Source organism: Canis lupus, chromosome 27, assembly GCF_048164855.1.
Source record: "Canis lupus baileyi chromosome 27, mCanLup2.hap1, whole genome shotgun sequence".
Taxonomy (NCBI): domain Eukaryota; kingdom Metazoa; phylum Chordata; class Mammalia; order Carnivora; family Canidae; genus Canis; species Canis lupus.
In genome coordinates, this window is record NC_132864.1 from 23465974 (window position 1) to 23480483 (window position 14510).

At 53.2% G+C, this 14510-nt stretch overlaps 1 protein-coding gene across 1 annotated transcript in view; it reads right to left on the reverse strand.

Annotated features, from left to right (window-relative positions):
* The window catches only part of LOC140619448 (2'-5'-oligoadenylate synthase-like protein 2), a 106237-nt gene extending 92161 nt beyond the window's left edge, over nt 1–14076 (reverse strand). Inside the window, exons 1-2 of the mRNA XM_072802834.1 lie at nt 13982–14076; nt 13834–13877 (exon numbers count right to left, since the gene is read on the reverse strand). The gene's annotated coding sequence lies outside the window, so the exon portion shown is untranslated. The remainder of the gene's footprint in view (nt 1–13833; nt 13878–13981) is intronic.
* Between the last annotated feature and the right edge of the window lie 434 nt (nt 14077–14510).

Here is a 14510-nt window from a genome sequence, read left to right on the forward strand (position 1 = left end):
GGTCCCTCCCTACATGCTCCAGCTAGCTAAGTGCAACTCAGGCTTCAGCCCAGGTGTCACCTCCTTCTGGGAGCCTTCCTGGGCTCTCCATACCCAAGCAGGGATAAATGTACCTCTTCCATGTTCTGCCAACACCTGCCTTCCCAGCACTTCCCTTCACAAGAACCACAGCTGTCCCTCATTCACTTAACATTTATGGAGCACCTCCTAGGAGTTTGGTACAAGGTGACTGACGAGCAGATAGAATCCCTGTCCTTGTGGACACGGCAGTCTACAGAGACAGATATTAACCACGTTCAACAAACGGGTACATGACAACAAAAAAGTAGGCCAGTTCTCTGCAGCAAAAGAATTTGGTTCTTGGAGAATAACAAAGGAACTTGAGCTGATGAGGTAGGTCTAGCGGTCAGGGAGGGCTTCCTGGAGGAGGTGATGCTCAAGATCTAAAGTACAAACAGAACTGAACTCTCTGGTTTCTCCAACTCTAAACCAGAGGAGGAAAATGCTGCCCTTGCAATTGCCCCTCCCCCCCCCCCAGAGCCACCCTAGAGCTCAACGGAAGGAACAGATGGAAGGACAATGTGGCAGGGAAAGGCACGACATGGAAATAGCTGGCGGCTTTTTATTTTTTAATTTCTTATGGGGGAGGGGGCGCACAGGAGGTGAGTTGGGAAGGCCTGCAACAGGGCTGCGAGCTGTGACTGCTTCTACCATGGGGTCCTACCTTCCTTTCCTGCCACATCCTGTCCCCTCCCCGCCCCTTCCCACGCCTAGCTCAGGTCACAGGTGCCATTCCTTCTATAGGACTTACGATTCCCACCCCCTGCCTTTGCTTTGTGCTTTGTGCAGTCCCCTGCACCTGATATCCCCACCCACTCTGACCTCCATCTCCAGCTCTGGCAAAACCACTGCATCTTCTGGGACTCACTAAGGTGTCCTCTGCCCTCCTTCCCGAGCCACCCCTACCCCCCACCCCCCGCCAAAGTTGATGGGACCTCCTCCACTTCCAAGCTCCAATGGTCAGCTATGAGCACTGGGCTCTAGAGTCAAACTTCCAGAATTCAAACCCCAGCTCTGGCACAGAATCTTGGGCAAATCATTCCCATCAGTAAAATGGGTATCCGTATTTGCCTCACAGGCATAATACATCAAAAGCATTTAACACAGTGGTAGCCGCACAGTAAGTGCTTTATACACTTATTTATGAGGTGTTCGCTGAGCCTGGCACCATGCTTGGGGCATTATTTTATCGAATCCTCAGGGTAATTAGGTGAGATGGGTGTGGGTGCACATTTTTACAGATGAGGAAACGGAGTCTTGGCGAGGTCAAATACTTGCCCAAGAGCACATGGCTTTTGAATGGCAGAGTGGGGACTCGAACCCACGACCATCTGCCCTGCACTGAGCCTGGCACACAGTAGGTTCATTTATCCATTCAACACGTACTGGTGCATCCCACAAGCTACGTGGGTGCTTCACATCCATGAACCCCAAAGATTCATAAGAAGCATGCCATGTGGGTGCCATTGCTACTACTCTATTTTCCCAATGAGGCAGCTGAGCTAGGAGGGATGGAGACCATCTGGTCCGTGAAGAGGCTGGGGTCTGAATCATCTCCGGCTCCAGAGTCCCAGGTGGCCAACTCCCTGCTCCTGGAGTCCTGGTCCTGCAGCACCAGCCAGCTCCACCTCTGCCCCACCAAACCTTTTCACGACTGACCTCCCCAGGTGTGCCCAGTACCTCCCAGCTCCCTCTCCCCTCTGCACATAGGTCTCCAATGGAGAATCATGGTAGCAAGAGGGAAACCTTCAACCTGAAACACGTATTACTGAAACCAAAGAATCTGAAAAGGCTACATGCTGTCCAAATGCAGCTGCAGGACATTCTGGAAAGAGCAACACTATGGAGACTGCAAAAAGATCAGTGGTTGCCAGGGGCTGGGGGGAGAAAGGGATGAACAGCAGAGCGCAGAGGATTTTTAGGGCAGATAAAGAGATGTATAGGAAATCTCAGTACTTTCTGTTCAGTTTCATTGTGAACCTAAACGTGCTATAAAAAATAAAGTCTCTTATTAAAAAAGAAGAAAGTAAAAAAGGAAATATCTTGTCTGTGCTCTGCTGCTACTGTAGGATGTCAGCAGGGATCCCAACGCTCCACTCCGGCACATAGGCGAAGGGCCTCCTTCCAGATGGGTTCCTCCCTGCGCTCAGCCCATCACAGCCTGCACGGGGCTGGGGCCTTCTCAGAGAAGGGGTCTGAAGGCGTCTGGCACACAGCGGGAGCCCAGTAGCCACTGGTGAATGGATCAAAGCTTCCTCTCCTGGACTCTTGCTCTCTCTCATACACGGTTCCAGAACAGCCCTGCCCCACCCTCCCAGCCACACACTTCCACCCTGCCCTCCACATCCACACAGATGGATAATGAAAGCAGAGACACAGGACGGTCCTTCTGCAGCCCCATCTGTGCCTGTGGGAGAGAGCGGGAGGGCGGGGACATAGGTGATGAAGCTATGGCACCTGGATCTTCAGAGTCTCGGTGCTAGCAAAGTCTTCCCTCTTAGCACCACCCTCTTAACCTGCCCTAAACATGGCTGTGGGCCTTACAAGGGAAGCAAAAGCCTGTCTCTCAGTGGCCTGCTGCTGGGCCGGCCCCAGTTAATCCTTTTCTGGGATGCTATAAATAGGCACCACGCATCGTTCCCTCAGAGTATAGGGACTGGCCAACCTGCCCTGACCTGGAAGCAGGGCGTTCTGGGCGCTGAGATTGGGTTTCCCTCACACAGGTGCCCTGCACGGGTGTTCAGACACCCCCTGACGAGGAGGTCACCCCAGTGCCTGGTTCTGGGGCATTCACCTGGGGGCATTTTGGCAAAAAGGTCCCCCCAGCTACACCTCCCGCACACAGCCACTCAGGGAGATGATGGAACTGTGAAGACAGTCAGTCCCCCGCCGCCCCTCCATTCCCGGAGAAAACAGCCTGCGTGTCTCACATTCCCAGCCCACGCCCTGGAGACTGGCCAGCCTTCTCCTGGGTGCTCTGCTGCTGTGTGAGGTGGCTCCCCTGGCAACACGCCCCACTTCCTCAGACCCACGGGCCTCGTGGATCAGGAAGGCACGCACAGACGCTGGAGCGGCCTCAATTCTCTCTGGGGGTCTGGGCAGCTATAGGAGATAAGAACATGAATTCCCAGATGGTTGCTTCAAACAGCACAGGGTGAGCCAGAAAACACATCAGCCACCTCTAGCCTACATTGGGAGGAAAAGCAGCCAAGCATCACATCCAAGGGCTGGGTGAGTACCCTGGCTCTGCTCCCTCACCAGCTGTGTGGCCTTGGGTAAGTCACTTCACTTCCTTCGTGCTTCAATTTACTCCCCTCTATAAAAAGGGATAATAAATAGGACCTATCCCTCTGAGCTGTTTTAAGACTGAAATATGTTCATGGATGTAGAGCACTTAGCACAATGTCTAGGACACAGCAGAACTTTCTGGAAAATGCTCTGTGCCTAAAATGTCCAAAACGGGATCCCTAGCCACATGCGGCTATTGTCCACTTGAAACTTGGGACAACTGAGCAACAGGATTTTTTTATTTGAGTTTTACTTCCTTTAAATGTAAACATGTAACACTAGTGGCTCCAATTGGATGGTGCAGGTCTGGAACACAGTAGGTGCCCAATAAATGCTAATTATGATTGTTGTTAGGGGTGGTTGTTTTTGGAGGGCTCACTGGGTTACAAACTAGGGAGCATTTCATTTCTGAGCAAGCCGAGATCGGGGAAACTGTATTCATCTTCAAATTCCAGCATCTTGCTGAGCGGTTCTGAACCGCATTTGGGTTTTGGGGTTGGGGACCTCAGAGACGTACTGAGGATACTCTCTCCCTACAACAAGTACAAAGTGTTGGGTTTTGGGGTTGTGGACCTCAGAGACGTACTGAGGATACTCTCTCCCTACAACAAGTACAAAGTGTCTGCGTAACTTCAGGGTTGCCCAGGCCCCTAGATCCCACAGACACCTAGCACCCAGGAGGTCACTTCCGCACTGCGGGGCTGAGCTCCAGATGCTGGGGCCCTCACCCTGCCCAGGCGGGATTCTGTGTCTTGTCTGCCTAGTTCGTTCCCATGTCCCTGCCTGGTCATGTCACCTGGACTCTCCTCTGGGTCCCCTCCCTCCCTCTCACTGGGCTGACCCCACAGCGTCCCTCCAGGCTTGACAGATCTAAGCGATGAGTCCCAGAGTGATTGGCACAAAAGCCATATGTGACCAGGGCAGAGGTCCAATGAAACCTAATCCTGAATCTTCTAGGAGAACCACGGGGGGGGGGGGGGGGGGAAGGAAGCTCTCTGTCTGCTGATGCCAAGCTGGCAGGTTGTAACCTGAGAGCTGGGCCACATTCTCCCTCCCCACAGAGACCAGCAAAGCAGAAAGCTAGCACAGAGAAAATCAGTGCAGAGACCAGAAAACACAGAGGGTCCTGATGACATCATTGGAACCCCTGGATAGAGCTGTACCTGAAGCTGGCCTCACTCCAAACTTCCCAAAACCCCGAAGCCACAACGTCGATTTCGTAAGGCTCTCTTTCCCTCTTGGCTTGATCTTCATATATTTATTCGTTGCTCGAGCTGGCTTTGTTAGCAAGTTATCATCCAAATTGAAATGGGTGGAACTGGCTAAAATACCGTGCTGTGCTACTTCTCAGTTGTGTGACCTTGGTCCAGTTTCTTAACCTCTCTGAGCTTCAGTTTCTCTCATCAGTAAAGAAGAGTTGCTATTTGTACCTGCTCTATAGGAAGCTCGCTTTGTGCACTAAATGAGATCAAACAAAGGAAGTTAGAGCAGCATTTAATAAATGGTGGTTGTAAAGATGTCTAGTTCTCAAAAAGAAGGAAACAAATGCATGATAGTTGCTATAATTCTAACTAATTAGACGTAATTTACTAAATAATAAAAATTAAAGGAGAATCCAGTCAAGGTCCCAGGTATCATCAAGTCTCAAGTCTTGAGGCTTCCATCCTCTGATGTTTAAGTAGGAGACTCACTGCCAAAGGAACGGTTATTGTCCTTTACAAAACTGAGTTCTTTCAAGGTTGTCCAATGAAAAAGCACAAGAATCTATTTATTTCTTGTCTTCCTCTACTACTCAAGGAAAAGTACACTGCCTCCCCCTGGCCTTCAGCACTTAGCTGCTCATCCAGGGCCTCGCGGTGGCTAAGTGACAAGACCCGCAAGCTCACAAGGGCATCAGAATTCCTTCAGCTGAGGGATTATCGCCACGAGGCCAATGAATAAGCAGACCCAGAGGGAAGATCCAACTGCCCACCTCAGGATGTTGAGGCAGCCAGGCAAGACTCAGCCTTCCCCACCCCCGCTCAAGGGCTCGTTCCTTTGGACCCCAAGAAATACCCTCTTCCCAGGCTGCGGCACTGCTCCTGTGGCAGCAGCACCCCCAGCCTGGGGCTTACCCAAAGAGAGCAAGATCCTACACTGAGAACATCTACAAGTTCATGTGACTGACCAGACAGGGCAGCACAATGTCCTTCTGCGACTGATTTCTATCTTGCTCTTAAATGGGTAAGCCAAGCACTCTGCCTGGTCCCTTCATAAATACTGGTGAATACCTGGCAGTGATAGCATCGCAGCAGTGCTGCGCGGTACAGGATACCCTCGCCATCTGATGCACGAGGACACCGAAGCTGGAAGGGTCCAAGCATCCACTAAATGGCAGGACTCAAACTTGGAACACAAGGCTGTCCGGTTCCAAAGCTTGGACCTTTTGCCAACTCCACGTGCTCAGAGGAGCTCATCACCATATGTGATAGGTCATTGGTTTCAGCTCCGGAGTGACGCGGAGCCCAGTTCCAGAGCCAGAGTCCAAGCTGTACCACTGACACTGTCGGTGACCTTTGGTGACTTATTTGCCATCTCCGTGAGTCACTATCCTTACCTTTAAGGGACAGTGTTTTACCCACTTTGTGTGGCTTCATGACAATTAAATGAGGCCATCACCATAAGATGCTCAGTAAATACTGTTTAAGAAATAAAAAAATCTTTACCCTGTTAGAATGCCTTTAGTTGAGACTTTGCTTTTCCTGACTGGAACGAAGATTCCCAGATGGTCTTACCAGTGACCGAGTTTTAATAGGTCTGAAATACAGACTTGGCAAATTCCTTGTTGAGAAAATGCGAGAGACCTGGCTCTCGGGGAGGGATGCTGGCCAAATCTGATGGTTTGAGGTTCTTAGAATCCTGGAGCTGTCCAACTGCGTCCACTTGGAAAGCAGAATGGCATAGGCAGAAGGAAACTGCTGGCGGCCACAGGTGGTTAGGGGCAGCGCTGGGACAAGGACTTTGGTGTCCTCACTTCCCATCCTGGGGTCTGCAGCCAGCAAGTGGGGTGTCGCACTGGGGTGCACAAATGCCCTTTCCTACCTGCCGACCAGCAACAAATGCTACACTACCATTTCCCGGAGCCCTTCATGAGGTTACTGCAGGGAAGACCCAGCCAGACTGCACAGGAGACATAACCCAGCCGGAAAGCTAGGCCCCACCTGCCACCCTGCTCACGTCAAACCAGGGTGCTGAAGCCCAGGCCCTGCGCTAGCAAAAGCTCCCGGAAGCCGCATTGCCGGAGACCTGAAAAAAGCATCAAAACACACCGCACGGATGTGGCTGCATTATTCACGAGGAGAATTTCTGCCAGCTTAAGCCTGAAAACACGACACACGTGAACTGATTTGAGTCAACCCTGTAAGCATCAGAGAACCCCAAAATATCCACACCCAGTATTCCTGCATCTACTCGACTGGCAAGTATTTCTGGAACCCCTATTTGGCCAGTGGGGGAGTGAGGCAGAGTCAGGCGCTGTGGTTTCGAGCCTAAGAATTGAAAGCTCAGAAGAGAACAGCGAAGTTTCTTCTCTTGCCTAAAGACTCTGTGCCCCCGATTTGTGCCCTGCATTTATTGCTCGGCTGTGGCCAGAGCAGTCCACAACATGGATGAATTCTTGCTTTTCCCCTTGTTCAAAATTCTCCCACGGGTCCCGTCTCACTTCCGGGGGGCCACAAGACCCTGCAGGAATGGCCTCCTGCTCCCTCTCTGACCTGTCTCCTCCTCCCTTCGGTTCACTCCACTCCAGGCTCCTTGACCTATTTGCTATTCATCGTTCCTGACTCAGGGCCTTTGCCTATGCTGTTCCCTCTGGCGGGAACACCTTTCCTGCAGAGGTCAGCAGGGTTCCCTCCTTCCCTTTAGGTCTCTGCTCAAGTGTCAGAGTATCAGAGGCCATGCCTGACCACCTCCTCTGGAAAGCACTGCCCATTCCTCTCCACTCACTTTCTTTTTCTTTTCGTTCTTTTCTTTAAGATTTCTATTTATTTATTCAGGAGAGACACACAGAGAGAGGCAGAGACATAGGCAGGGGGAGAAGCAGGCTCCCTGCGAGAAGCCTGATACAGGACTTGATCCCAGAACCCCGCAATCAGATCTGAGCCAAAGGCAGATAGATGCTCAAACACTGAGCTACCCAGATACCTCTCCACCCACTTTCTAGTTTTATTTTCCTCACAGCATTTGTGACTTCTAATACAGGCATACTTAGCTTTATTGTACTTTGCAGACACTACTTTTGTTTTTCTTTTCTTTTTTTCTTTTTACAAATTGAAGGTTTGTGGCCATCTTGCATCAAGCAAGTCTGTATCAGCACCATTTTCCCAATAGCATTTGCTCACTTCCTGACTCTGTGTCACACTTGGGTAATTCTAACGATATTTCAAAACTTCTCATTATTATTATGTTTGTCATAGTGATCTGTGATCAGTGATTATGAAAACTCATGATGGTCAGCATTTTTTTAGCAGTAAAATGGGTTTTTTTTGGAAGCCTTCACCTCCCACTCCCCTTAAAACATGTATACAATATGTACAATAAAATAAAAATAAAATCAATATAATTGTAATATGTAACATAACACAGTATTTCTAGATTAAGATGATATTATTAAAAATATAATAATAATTACATATTTTTTTAGACATAATTCTTTCGCACACTTAATAGACTACACTATAGTGTAAACACAACTTTTACATGCACTGGGAAACCAAAAAATTCCTTTGACTTGACTTATCACAATATTTGCTTTCTTCTGGTGGCTTGGAACTGAACCCACAATATCTCCAAGGGGTGCCTGCATATATTTATTGTTTATCTATCTGTCCCCCAACTAGATCCTATGCTTCATGAGAGCATGTGAGCAGGGATGCCGCTTTGCACCTTTTCTACAGTTCCTAGAGCTGTACCTGGTACATAGTTGATGTTCAATAAATATTCCTGGAAGAAAGGAGGCAGCAAAAAACATCAGGAATGGAAGGAGGGAGAGGAGGTGGGATAGAGAGGAAGGAAAGGAGGGAAGGAGGCAGGAAAGAAAGGAGGAAGCTTTCTTCTAAGAAGTGGCAAAAAGCTCCATCTTGGACCCTGTTACCAGCTGATACTTTCTGAAGTCCAAGTCCAAGCAAGACCCTCCTTGCTCATAAATTTTCTACAGCTCCCTGCTGTCTAGTGGAGCAAAGCCCCGAACAGGGTGCATCTAGCGGGCCTTTGCTGCCCCATCTCTTCCCCTACATACACCTGACCTCAAGCCATGTCTCCAGGGACTCTGCTGGACCTCTGTGAGGCCACCCCTCAGAGCTGACAAAGCAGGATTTGAATCCTGGCTTCTCCACAGACTGGCTGTGTGACCTTAAAGTGAGCTGCTTAACTCCTCTGTGCCTCCAGCTCCTCCTTTATGGAGCGAAGAAGACAAGTATCCTCCCTCTTCGGGCCGTCATGAAGAAGTGAAGGAGTTTTCCAGCACAGAGGTTTCTCCGTCTCAACCACAGTGCCAGTCTGGGCTGACACTTCTTGGTGGTGGGGGCTGTCCTGTGCATCGCAGGAGGTTGAGCATCATCTCTGGCCTCTACCAACTAGATGTCAGTCGCACCCTCGTTTTTGACGAGAAATGGCTCCAGACATTACCAAATGTCCCCTGGGCTAGGGCTGCCAGATTTAGCACTAGGCACTTTACTTCTGTTTATCTGGAATTCGAATTTAACTCGATGACCTATACGTTGTCCGGCAACCTCACCTGGGGGGCAAAACTGTTGCCCCTCTTTTATTGAGAAGAAAGAAGTAGATCCAAGTGGAAGCACCACAGGGGTCTCAGTAGAAACATCAGTTGATTCTCTCACTTCCTCCAATCTTCTTAGGATGTGAAACCCTCCTACACCATCCCGTCACACCCCTACCCTGTCCCAAGGCTGGAAGGCACAGCTCCCCAAACGCGCCCAGCTCAGCCGCTGTGGCAAGGGCCCCCCATGGCAGCTCTCATACCAGCTCCAGTTGGCAGAGGTCCACAAGAGCCTCCTCTCCAGCACCGGCCTCATCCCCCTGCCTCCTTCCCCCGGGGGGTCTGTCCTCCCGCCCTCAAGCACCTGCTTTTGTCTCTTCCAATTAAGAGGCCTCCTAGGCCTAGCCCAAGGCAAGAAAACAAGGCAGTTAGTCACTTGGCTTCCCTTATCAACCTGGCTCAAGTGGCTGGCTCCTTTAATGGCAGTCATCATGGCAAGAAGAAGCCGGTCCCCTCAGCTGCCACTCTGGGAACCAAAACAAAATTAAGGTTTGGAGGCGGGGAGGGGAAAGGAGGGGAGGGCATAGCCAGCCAGGGAGGAGCCAGAATGGAGCTGGTTGGGTTTAACTGCAGGAAATCTCACCCAGGCCACCCTATCTCCTGGGCGACACTGGGGAGACAGAAAAAATAAGATGCCTGCCCAGAGGCAGCTCAGGCTAATGTGGTGGGTGTTTTCACATCGCTTATCCTGACAAGTGATCTTCATCCTCACTAGGAATAAACTGAAACTCAGACCCTTGTGAAGGTAAAGACAGATGCCCCGCTAAGGCTGTGCAATTACAAGCCTTAAGTTTAGGTTCGCCCTCTTCCTCCACCTGGCTCCTGTCCTCCCCATCCTTTTTCCCTGTGCTTTTAGGATAGGACCTCCTGCTCTGCCCCTCTGCATTTGGCACCATGCTCCTTCCTCTCTGTACTCCAGCCACTTCAGAGTCCTCTCATCACTCAAGTTCACGATGCTCCCTCCAGCCACAAAGTCTTTGTATATGCAGTTCCCTCTGCCAGGAATGGTTCTCCTCTGTCTTCCCACCTCCTGCCTTCATCTTAAAGGTGTGCTCATCCTTCACGTATCTTCTTAACATCACTTCCTCCAGGGCGCCTTCCTGGGCCACCTTGACCTTGTTGTATGTTCTTGTGGTGCCGAGTACCTCTCCTTCACACCTTGGTGCAAAGGCTGTCATAATCCTCTGAATTACACTCAGAATGTCTATCAGGATCTGTGTACCAAAATGGGAATGTCAGCCCTAAGAGGGCAGGACTTCTTTTATTCACTGCTGCATCCGCAGAGCCCAGTCCTGTGTCCGGCACACTGACGCCCTTCAGTAAGTAAACATGCAGAATTTGAACCCAGCTCCGGGTGAGCCCAATGCTCCTTCTTGACCTGCTTCATGGTTCTGAGTCATACTGGCTCCCAGAGTCAGCACAGGACAGAGCTTCCAGCCCCATAGCCGCTGCTGGCTTTTCTGGCTTCTGTGGCTCAGCCCAAGCTTGCAAACCTTGTCTAAAGAAACTGACTGTTAAGCCACCCTTTCCAGGAAGAATGACGGGAGGTACCTTTGGATGAGGCTGTGACACGCAGGGATGTGACTTCTCTGAACCCAAAAGATGAGGAGAAGGAAGAGCAGACTTGACTCCCAGATTTCTAGGCAAAGAGTTTCCCTCCACCATTCCATTGAAGACTGGCTCTCTGATACTGGGACAAGATGCTCTCCCAAGAGGTGGGCAGAGGAAGGCAAGGAGAGAGGAGGTCTGCTTTGGTGGGGCATGGACTCATCGCCATGCCCTTAGGGGCACCCATGCTCAGCAAGGGGTTCAGAGAAGACTTGAACTTGTCTTCCCTTGACTGCTTCTGTGCCCTTGAGAAATCACTTATCCCGTCTGGGCCATTTTTCACCTCTGTAAGATGGAAATCATTCCACCCACAGCTGAGACTGTGGTGCCGTGGAGACACGGATGAGCACATTTAGGATATAGAGGTAAGAGCCTGGCTCTGATGTCAGACAGATCTGGGGGGTTAAGTCCCTGGCTTTGCACCTTCTTGGCAGTGTTCTCTTGAGCAATCCACACCTCGTCTCCAGGCTTGGTTTCCTTGTCCATGAAATGGGGGCAGCCTCAGTCACCTCATCAAGTCACCGTGTACACAGGATATGGCACAGAATAGTACCCACTCTATGGAAACTCTGATTACTGAAATGATGTGCCCTGAGAAATGCAGAATTTAGAATCAGCCACCAACTTGTGACTATAAACCTGCCCTCTGACTGCAGATCCAGGGTCAAGGACCTTTGCCCAAACTTGCGAGGTTCTGTCCCTGACCACTTCAGGCACCAAGCAGGATGCCAAAGGGTCCCTCTGATCAAGTGATGGCCTCAGCCTTAGGCCAGGCAGAAAGCTCAGTCTAAGCCCCAAACTCGGCTGCTCCCAGGACAGAGGATGCAAGCTGACAACTCCGGTCACTAGAGGCAACGTGTCCCCCACAGCTTGCCGATATTCCAAACTAGACTGACATGGGTAGGACCTCCAGGAGCATTGCACCAATGCCTCTTTCTCCAGCTGTGGAAACTGAGTCCTTGAGAGAGGAAAGGACTTGTCCAGGGCACCAAGGGAGCTCCTGGCAGAACCAGGCCAGAGGCCCAGCTGAAGCCCTGCCCAGAAGCAGATACCGAGAGGCACTGCCCTCCCAGACGCCTTGCTCACAGGCTCTTCTACCTGTATAGATCCCTTCCATTGAACCAGCAAGCCATTTCCTGAGAAACATAGCCATTCCGGGGATGCCTGGGTGGCTCAGTGGCTGAGTGTCTGCCTTTGGCTCAGGGCTTGATCCCGGGGTCCTGGGATCGAGTCCCGCGTCAGGCTCTGCACAGGGAGCCTGCTTCTCCCTCTGCCTGTGTCTCTGCTTCTCTCTGTGTGTCTCTCATGAATAACTAAACGCTTCAAAAGAAAAGAAAACACAGCCATTCCATGTGACAGTCTCCGGGGAGTACAAATGACATCTAGGTTTAAACAATGAACAAAGAGACTACAGGCTTTTAACCTGAAGGCTTTTGAGAGAGTTTCTATAAGACACCCTCCACCAACTCAGTCATCAGAAAATTGTAGGTGTGCAGGTTTTGTTGCAAAGGTGGTCTATCTAGATAGAGCTTTCTTCAGGTCCCCACAATGCCTCTAAGAGGGCTAAACTGAAAAGTTCTGGGCCTTTCTGAGGAATTCCACGTCTCCCATTATGTATCCTTATTCAGAAATGCCAGAATATACAACTAGCTCTAGAGCTGATTCTTTAAACAACACGAGACACGCCACACAGAGACCTACACACAACATGCGCCCATGCTTCCTGAGGAGGGAGGGGCAGCCACCGGTCCCCTCTTCCAGGCTGTCTTTGATGGCTGACTGCCACCATGCAGGGAGGGGCTTCTGGGTGCTCGGTGCTGACACCAGGCTGACACCCTCCTCGTGTGTGCACACGCATGCATACACACACACACACACACACACACACGCAGGCGCGCGCGCCATCAGGCCAGCCCCAAGGTCTACAGCCATTTGTGATCTCGAGCTGAGGACCCAAGATACAGAGGTGATGCCGCTCAACAGTGACCGGGTCCCAGGGTGAGGGATGTGAGGCAGCATAAGGAGGGCAGCACACACACATACAGTCACACATACATGGCCGCAGCCTCACTCACGCACACAGAGACTTCTGCATCACACGGTTACACACCACACTCACAAAGACAGATCAACACACAGACACGTGTACACGCAATATGGAGACACACTTGGTTATCTCCAGGCAGATGCACAGACAGCCTCAGATACACACACTCACAGGCACATGTCGTCGCCCACACAGGAGTGAGCGTGCTCCACACGCAGTCCGGGCATCTACATGCTTCCCAGGAGCCCGCCGCTGCAGGCTCGCCCCTCTTCGGGAAGTCCAGGGCTATTCACGAAAGGCTAGACTGGGCTCCCAGCTGGCCCCAAGGAGAGTGAAGGGGGCAGAGGGGCAGGTGAACCCTGCCTGATTCGCACCCTACTGCGGGTCGGGGGTGGGGAGGGGTGGGTGAGGGGAACTCGCCTGCCGAGACGCCCTGGCACAGGCCCACAGATGGTGTAACCCAATGACCAGGGACTTTCGGGGAGGGAGTCCCCAAGCTCCTGGGGGCGGTTCTAAGGACTGAGAATTGTGGGGAAGGGGAGATGGGGGCTGTTATCCCAAAGTGAACCGTTCCCTTTTGCCGAAGTCTGGTCCTCCTCCTGCAGCCCTACCCAGCCCCTCACCTCCCAGTAAGTCCAGTCAGCCCCCAGGTGCTTGCCTCACCTTAAAGAGACCCACCCACCTGCTCCTCCACCAGAGGGGGTCCTACCCAGACACACCCGGGTGTGCCCCCTATCTGGGGCGGCCCTCCCGCTGCGTCCGCCCCTACACACAGCAGGAAAACATCGAGCCCCCCCCGTACCTGAGGCCCCCACCCCCAAACTCACCCGCCTCCAGTCCTGCAGGAGGCCGATCCCTCCCCAGGTGAGCCCCACGGCTCAGGTGGCCGCCCCGCTGCCACGGGCCACCACCCCTTTGGAGACCCTTGCCCCGGGGGAGCTTCGGCGGCTCCCTCCCCAGGGTCGCGCCCCCGGCCCCCCCTCACCCCATCCCCCCCCCCACCCCCGGCACCTACCTCCTTCTTGACAGTGCGCAGCAGCCTCTGCCGCGTGTCCGCCTCTGTGGGACGAGACGGGGGGACGGCGGGTCAGCCGAGCGCTGGGGGCCGGGGCACGGGCCGCCCTCCCGCCGCCCCCGCGCCCCGCGCCCGCTCACCCGCTTACCCGCGGGGCCCGAGGCCATGGCCGCGCGCGCTGCGTTCCCGTCCGGGCGGCGGCGGCGGCGCTCGCTGGCTCGCGGGCTCGGCTGCAGCAGCCGCGGCGGGGCGGGGCGGGGCGGGGCGGGGCGGGGCCGAGGGCCGGTGACGTCAGGGCCCCCCGCGCGGCCGCCCCGCCCCGCCCCGCCCCGCCCCTCCCGAGCCGCCGCCGCGCGCCCGGGCGCCCAGCGGGAGGGTCCTCCGGGCCGCGCGCACGCCCCAGGCCTCGCCCGGCCAGCGCCCCGCCCCCCGCCCCCCGCGGGCAGCCCCGCCCACCACGCGCGGCGCCGCAGGTCCCACCCTCTGCCGGGCGGGCCGGGGCGGGCCGGGGCGGGCCGGGGCGGGGCTGCGTCCCTTCCTGGAGGTGCGCCCGGTGCCAGGCTGGAGGCGGCCGCGGGAGGAAGTCGGCGGGACTGTCACTGACGCTCTGGGCCTCAGTGTTCTCATCTCTACAATGGACAGAATATGGGACGCCCGGGTTGCTCAGCGGTTGGGCA